Genomic DNA, 8,622 nt, shown 5'->3' on the forward strand with positions numbered 1-8,622 from the left:
TAGGTGGGCCAGCTTTGGAACACATTCAGATGTTCAGGGCTACTTCTGGTTAACAGTTGGCGTTGGTTTGGTTCACATGTGGGCTTTATAACCGAATGTGGACCGCAATAGTGCCGTACATCCATACTGTATGTGGGCCGCATCAAAGTGTTGGATCAGGGCCAGATGTGGCTCAATGATAGTAATGCTACTGCTGGGCCAATAGTGAAAACGCATTTATACCAAAGGTGGGCCAGCCCAGCTGTGGTAAACGAATGCAAAAATGTAGCACACCGCCCTGCTTACCTGAAGTTTCCCCAAACAGAAATCCTGTATTTGTTTTGCATTTCCACTCTGAATGTCAGAATGATACACGTATGAGTGTGAAGCGTCAGACCCAGTTCCGACCAATCAGCGATAAAGATTATGATGTCATCGTTGGTCTTTAAGTAAACAAAGATGGCGGCGCTAGGGATGCGTACCGCTACGACGGACCGGATCCGGACTTGTAAAAACGTTTCGGTTCAGGTCCAAAAAAAACGAAACCCGGTGATTCGTTCTGGACTCATATAAAAATCTACCACTCACATTCTATATCCTTTACGTTCTAGAATCTAAACCATCTGAAAACCTTCCATAGATCGCGAAATTCATGCTGGAAAAGACATCACTGTCAATGGCGCACCCGGAGCCATCGGCGACGCACGCGTCTTCCCCGCGGCAGAAGTTGAAGCCGCCGAAATGAGTTTAAAGACGCGAGAGACCGAACATTGAGGCGGCAGCTGTAAGTTCACTGACTTTATTTGAACCGTTTTAAGCCGCCGCGTGCGTTGCCGCTTGTGCCGCTCCGTGAGTTAGTTTAAGTTTAAGACGCTTGTTAAAGGAGCCGGTTGTGCTTTGGTTTGGGTGTAAATATTGTTAAACTTCTCGCTCAGGTCAGTAATGCTGGTTTAGTGTTCACAAGATGTCACTTTATTTCTTGAACAGAGTTGTTTACTGTTGGCCGTAACCATGGTGATGGAACAGGAACATCAAAAACTACCTCGTCTCCTGAGCCGGCTCTTAGCTCCGCCCCAGAGACCACACCCCATGGACCACAGACGCGCACTAGAGACTAGGGTCACTACAATATGAATGAAATAACTGTATTATGTTGTGGTGTGATGTAGCATTTATTTAGGTGGGTTAATGTGCAATATACATATTTATACGTCTAAGTAAATACTAAGTCAAAGTAATGTTGTTTAATTGCTGGATTCATTAATTGGTGCTTATATTTTGTAATAGTATTTGTATTCTACAGTTGTTAAATATGGTCTTGTGTTTAATGCTGTTAATATGATGAATAGTGTAAAATATTTTCATATTCTATTTTTGATACTGCTAAGTTGATTGATTTATAGTGGTTCGAGTTGAGTTTTATGCTAGTTTTTGAAGGTTTTTACGTGACTTTGATGCCAATGGATCTGCAAAATTAAAGAGTGTAAATGTATCTAAAGGCATTAAACTTCAAGTGTGGGAACAGCCCAGTCAAACCAGTAATACACTTGACAAACATAGTATCAGCTGAAACAGCTGCCCTAATACCAATACTCAACTTGCTTTTGTTCAGAAGTTGTTCCTCTAGTAAAACACATGAATGTGTGTTAGCTTGTAGCTTGTGATTTGTAAGTTGTAACTTCTGTTAATAAACAGTGAATAAACCAGACAAGTTGAGTTTATTTCAGTCTGCAGTTAAGCCTGTGTTTGATAGTCGTCCTTGTTCATGTGTCTTCAACTTAATTGAGCCAAGTGTCTTGTGTTATGCTGTTATAACATTATGCAAAAATGGCATGAGTTCAGCCGGACTCATTAGGTCCGGACCTGAACCTAAACCTCTGGATTCTAATCCGGACTTGAACCTGAACGTGGGTTTAGGTATGCATCCCTAGGCGGCGCCCAGTCGAAAGCGGCGACATGCATCACCGAATCCAGAGGAAAATCCTGCATATTTAGATAATTGTGACGAAAATACTTGCGTCATGACCCAAACAAAATGGGACACATGCAGGACAATCGCAAAAGAGTGGATTTTGCTGAAAGGGAGAGAGAACAACGCCGTGTTGCTGATCGTACACATGTTGGACAGTGAGTATGGTGAACTGGAAATGCTCCCCTTTCATCCCTCCAGCTACAAACGTTTTACGGACAAAAGACAGCTGTTCTATGCCAAGCAGAGACTAAAGAAACAGAAGTCTGATCATACTGGTGAGTAAACCTCAATTTATATATGCTACACTACTCGATTTTTTTTTTAATAACAGACGTGTGTACCCTGGCCTAGTCTTCAGTAGTAGTGGCAGTCCCTAACCCTAACCCGTCTTGTATCTAAAAAGATAAAGGAAATAATAAGTTAAAATGCATTTCTATGACTAGGCCTAACGTAGCTATGTTATCTTATAGGCCTAAGGAAAATCAAATTCCAAATATTGGGGACATGTCATCATGTTCATTTTCAATAATGATGATACAATAATATCAAAATTTAAAAAAATTCTGAACGAAAATTCTTGTGTTCAGCAATTCTTCCTGAAGTCTGTTTGGTCTGTAAGTGTTTGGTCTCGTCAAGGGGACGAGAGTGAAGGATAAATTGGCCAAAGCAGAAACAGAAAATTGCGGTAAGTCTGTATTTTTGTGTAATTTAATCTTGGAATATATCAAATGTTTCAGTCTTGTATTCCAATGTTTGAAGGTACCGAGATATATGTTTACTATTTTAATGTACTTTTTTTATTTTCTTCCCTTGTCAATCAAAATAATGATAAATTCTAGCAAGTATATCAAAACTCGTGATGTATTTGAAAGTGAGGCAGTCACATTAAGGCCTACAGCAGACTTCAAAAACGTGTTGATTGAGCTGACCAGTAGTGGTAGTCCAAACCCCTCTGTCTCTACTAGGCCTACATGTGATTATTTATACATTGTACTTGTATTAATAGTGGGCTTAGTCCTTATAGAATTTGAATACAATTTTTCAGGACGACTAGGAGAATTTTGATGCAGATACGTGGGAAAGATTGTGTAGCAGTGGCGGCCAAATATCACTAAAGCTTCTACAAAGCTTTTACTAGATTCCTTTCTAAGAATCAGTCTGAAACAGGAAGGTTTGTATTAATGACACATGTATATCCCCAAAACATTTGTTTACAGAATGTGAACTTACACCTGATATAATTCAACTTTGCTGAGGGAATTGTTATTGAATATTTACATTTTAATCAAGCCACTGAATCTTAATATTTTTATCCTAGGTGGCTCTTATTGTCCTGAGATATTGCTTTAATTATTGACTAGTGTTATTTACTTGTAAACTAATCATCATTCTATGATGCATTTTACAGAGTCGGAAAGCCATTTGATGTCTCATACAAGATATTCTGTGATACTGTCATTATGAAGAGGATTTTGGACAACTAAGAAGTTCTTCGAATGAGCAGTCTTCTAAAGACCTTCAAGAAAATTGTGCAGAAGCACAAGTCATTAGATGCCTCCAATTACAGGTACACATCATTTTATTTAGAGAATTAATGAATACAACTAGTAGTAAAGAAATGTTTTTGCTATTGAATTGATTTTGATTTTGATACACTTTCAACTGGGACTGTTTTAGATGATTTACACCCTACATCAGAAAGTGACTTAGGATCTTCAAAAACAGACCATGTCCCTTTCAGCCCAGAGCATGTGACTTCAGGACTGGCCAAGAGACCTCCTCCACACACTGTCCTCTGCTGGAATTGCAATCAAGAATGCTGTAAAACAAAAGCCAGGTGTTCAGTGGACATGGCCTCCTACTTCTGAGGAGTTTAATGTCACCAATGTCCGTAATGTTGTGCCTCAAGAACTTTTTAACCTCCTTGCCTGGATCGTGGGTGCATCAGAAGATCCTACTTTGGGCGAAATACAAGAAGTGTCAGGCCAGATTGAAGTCAAGCTTCTGTCCATATGTCTATCTTGCTTCTGATGGCTATAAACAAACACCAAAATCACTGGCCCTTGGACTAACAGTTTGACATCTCACAGGTTCATCTCATGTAGTGAAGATACTGAATAATCTTGGTCACACTGCATCATTTGACAGTATCATGAACTTTGAAAGTGTCTGGCCCAACTGCAGATACAACAGGAACATGTCCTTCCTAAGGGCTTCAGTCCTGAAGTTCCCACTGTCTTCATCTGGGATAACATCGACTTTGCCGAGGAAACCATCTCCGGCGCTGGTACCACACACCATACAAACGGCATAATGGTGCAGCCATCAATTGCAGTGCGCTCAGTGGAACAGAATCGTCCTCACATAGCAAAAACCCAAGGTGCCTTTGTCATGAAACCCATGATGTTAGAACATTATCATCATCAAAAGCGTGTTGTTCCAAAGATGGTTGGTCAAGAGGACATTCTTTATGATAGTGATGACAGTGATGATGATGAAACACTTTAGAAACAATGCCCTATTTGATCACAATTTGTCCAGATCTTTTGTCCAGATACAGTTTTATGCTTAATTGTGGAGCTCGTGATATTAACTGCTTGATCATTGAATTTGTGTACATTGGTATATTTTTGATTATTAAAGAATTTAATTATTTATTATATTATATATTATATATACTGCGACAAGTTGGCCACTGTCCAGGGTGTACCCCGCCTAAGGCCCGAAGTCACTGGGATAGGCTCCAGTCATCCGCGACCCCGAAAGGGAACAAGCGGTAGAAAATGGATGGATGGATGGATATTATATATAAAGAATTTGGAACTTATTTTAATATTTTGTAATTAGTATCAGTTATGGGGACGATGAAGTCGAATCTGACTTTTTTAACATATGACTAATTCAAGACGACCACTCCCATCTACCTGTATTGTCTGTATTGTAGTATTGTCTGTCTCTGCGATTTACACACTAACTGCAAAGTTCCCGCTTGAGGAACTTTTGGTGGAAGAAGTTTAACTATTTTACTTGATAGAAACCATAATAAAAAGTATTTCCAGGATACTGGGACGGAAGTCAATTTCTAGGCCCTTTCTGAGAGCTAGCCTATGGTCTAATGGGCCACTAACACTTCACAACACGCTGGTGCTAGCGGTGATGGATTCAAGGACGCTCGGAATGGCTAGTTTTTGACGAGAATGTGTCTTGAAGTCATTGCTAACTTGCAATGGGGTATAAAGGCCAACCCTCCCCCAAAAATGCGGGGCACTACGAGAATAAAGTCATTAATTATTGAGAAAAGGACATTAATTAAAGTTGGTAGGCCAGTGCTGTTCCATGCCCCAATCTTCTGCCATGTGTTAGATGTTCTCACACCAGTTGTGTCTAGTACTGCCGCCATGAGATTTGTGTGCTCTCACCAGGAGTGTGTAGTACTGTTGCTACACACACACCTCTGAACCATGTCTCTATAACAGGTTTTCAATGTTGTTGGGCCGGCTCGGTGCCACTCCCCAGATTTCTGCCACGCATGTGCTCACACCAGGAGTATGTAGTACTACTACCACACAACATTTCAAAGCCATCTCAGAGTTGAACGCCCTTCTACTAATGCGTTTGACATGTTCACACCAGGTGCGTGTACTGCTGTCACCACACACCTACACCCACACCCACACCCACACCATATGAACCATCTCGGACTCTGAGGACCTCAAGGACCGGCCTCCTGCTGGTGCCCAGAGTCAGGACTTCCTGAAGGCCCCATCTTTGGCAATGTCCAAATCTAAGATTAAAAAAAAAGTTTTGTTTAGCTGTGCATATGACTGAAATTATTTTCTTTGCACTCTTCTTGTTTATGTTTTAAACAGTTTTGTGATTTCTGTCACGTATTTGCGCTAGCCTTTACCTGTGCAAGTGTCCCTGGCACTAATTCAATCTAAAGTGGCGTTGTTGGAAAGTAATTTTAATTTTAAAAAAGGCCGTGGCTGCAGAGCCGCGGCGCGGTGGCCCAGCAGTTTCAGGGCCACCGCGGTTTCAGGTCTGACCCTACCCCTGATCAGGGTTAGGATCAGGGGTAGGGTCAGACAGGTTCACAGTACAGGTGTTAAAAGTATTAGATTAGATGTAAATCTTTTATCTAAACAAAATATTTCTTCGAGTAATTAAAACAAAAATCTCAAAGAGCAAATATTTTCTTGACCAGTTTTCAAATTATTTTCAGCTTTATCAAAACTAGACTTAGATTAATTTGTGTTGAATGCCAGTCTATTGTCTAACCTGACCTTTAAGAGAAATAATATTTATTTATTTTGGTATAGAGAATAGAGTATATCATTTTAGTTTCGTGACACTAGTACAACGGTCTTAAACATCGCCCCACTACTGAGGCGGCGGGCGAGCGTCCACAGAGGCTCCGAGGCGGCGGGCGAGCGTCCACAGAGGCTCCGAGGCGGCGGGCGAGCGTCCACAGAGGTTCCGAGGCGGCGGGCGAGCGTCCACAGAGGTTCCGAAGCGAGGTATAACTGTGTCTAACTTGTTTTTTGCAGGTTGTGTATGTCCAAGCTAAAATATGAGAGTACTCCAATGCTATACACAACTGTGTATGCTAATGAGTACAAATAACTGCAAAGCTAAAACATTGAATTTGCAGGTTTATGTATGATGTGATTGTCTTGTTGGATTTGTTTTTTTCGATTCATGTTTGTCTGTAAATGTGCATGCTCTAATTACTAACACTACTAACACTAACCTTGCACAAGCACTGGGTGGTGGGTTTAATCCAGCCACAAAGGGGGGGCTGTGTGTCCCCTTTGTGCCAGTCCCCAGCCTGTAGAAATGGAGAGGGTTGCTTTGTGAAACCTGCCCCTCAGTGTTTGTGGATTATTTGTGTGATTTATAATGTGATTTACTGATTCTAATCTTGAGTTTGCTGACCTGACCCTTTCACAGGTTCCAGTTACATTTACAGAATATTCTAATGAGTTGTATTCTATTTCTGGGCTCATTGTGCCTGGAATATAAGCACTCATTGGCACAGCTGAGGTATTCTATGAACTATGGGCTTGATCAGTTACATGTGAATATTTTCCCTTGTATGATTGTATTAGTCTTGTGATTACACTGTGTAACTTGATTCACAGCAAACCTACGTCATAAACTGGCTGAAGGGTGAAGCCAGATTAATGTAGCACTCAGGGTTTGGGAAAGGTTTGTAGTTATAGAAGGTGCCACCCTTTTCCCCACCGGACAGGTTATTTTTACTGTCGGAGATCATAATTTACACAAGTCAGAATTCAGTTGTTTATACGCTTCTACATTTATGTAGAACCAAACCAGTGTGGTGCTTCTTGCTGTAACACCTGTTAAGTCAGCTCTGATGCAGACATGCTGTGAAGGGGCTGATAATGACCACTTCTTGCTTACTCCATTTCGGACTGGACTCTTCGTGGGAATGCACAAAATGATGATTTGTGCATAGGAAAAGGGAAAAGGAAGTGGCTTTGGAAAGGGCCAAACAGACATGTGGATGTTCAATTTTGAGCTTAAGGGAAGACTGCTTGCTGACAGGAATCCTCTCTAATGTGAGCTGCATTTATAACCCTCTGGAGTGTTCTGGTGGCAAAGTTGATCTTAAGAGACCTGTGTCAAAGGACAGTTGGCTGGGATGAGCAAGATACCAGAGACTGCCTGAAGGGAGTGGTTGAAATGGATACAACAGCTCTATCTGCTGGAAGATGTGGCTACCCAATTGCATTACTTTTTAGGGAGTGTCTACAGAGCCGCGGCGCTCGGCCGAAACTGCCATGTTGTTTTGTGCCGTGGCTCCTGAAACTGCTGCGCTATTTGACCGTGACCGCCACCGCCGCAGTTGTCATCCCTGAAATCACTGCACTGAAGCACCTTTTGGGGAGAGCAACAGACACAGACCGTGGTGTGGGCACTGCCAAAGCCACGCTGTTGGAAGCAGTCCAGAGAAGGTTTAAAGACATCGAGAAGAATCCACTGTACGCTGTGGCCACTGCTATGGATCCCAGGCAAGTTATAACTTACTGCTAATAATGTTAATTGGCCCACTACTATTCTTAAATGAATAAGCATTTTGCTACTAAGCTATAGGCTAAAGTGTTTGCATGGGTATATCAAAACATAAAATTGATTAAAAAACAAAAAAGGTATTTTTTGTTGGCCTTTTAGTGCCTGCTTTTGTATGTTCAGAGTGCACAACAATTATGTATTGCCTGGCTAATGTGGCTATATAATAAAAATAAAATTCCTTTTGTCTTTTGATACAGATACAAAACCTGCTACTTCTCAGCAGAAGTAAAGGATGAGGTGAAAAGGGTGCTTCTGAACATGCTGGACACAGTAGACACCAGTGCCAGCAAACCCATACCTGATCAGCCTTCTGAGGAACCTGCAGCCAAAAGGCCAAGTCCACTGCATTTGGTGCATGCTGAGATACTGAAGGAGAGTGCAAGCAATGAGGACGAGCGACTTCTGGGCAGCCCTTCATCTGTGCAGTTACATCGTTACCTGTCAGAGTTGCCCATCAAAAGATCTGAAGATGAAACTGTAAATGATGTACTGAAATACTGGCATGAAAACAAAACACAGTACCCTGCACTTGCCCCGCTTGCCCAAGCCTACCTCTCTGCTCCATGTACAAGCGT

This window comes from Eucyclogobius newberryi, unplaced genomic scaffold (assembly GCF_026437365.1).
Source record: "Eucyclogobius newberryi isolate DKJ021-1_F unplaced genomic scaffold, fEucNew1.0.hap1 SCAF_1, whole genome shotgun sequence".
Classification (NCBI taxonomy): Eukaryota; Metazoa; Chordata; class Actinopteri; order Gobiiformes; family Gobiidae; genus Eucyclogobius; species Eucyclogobius newberryi.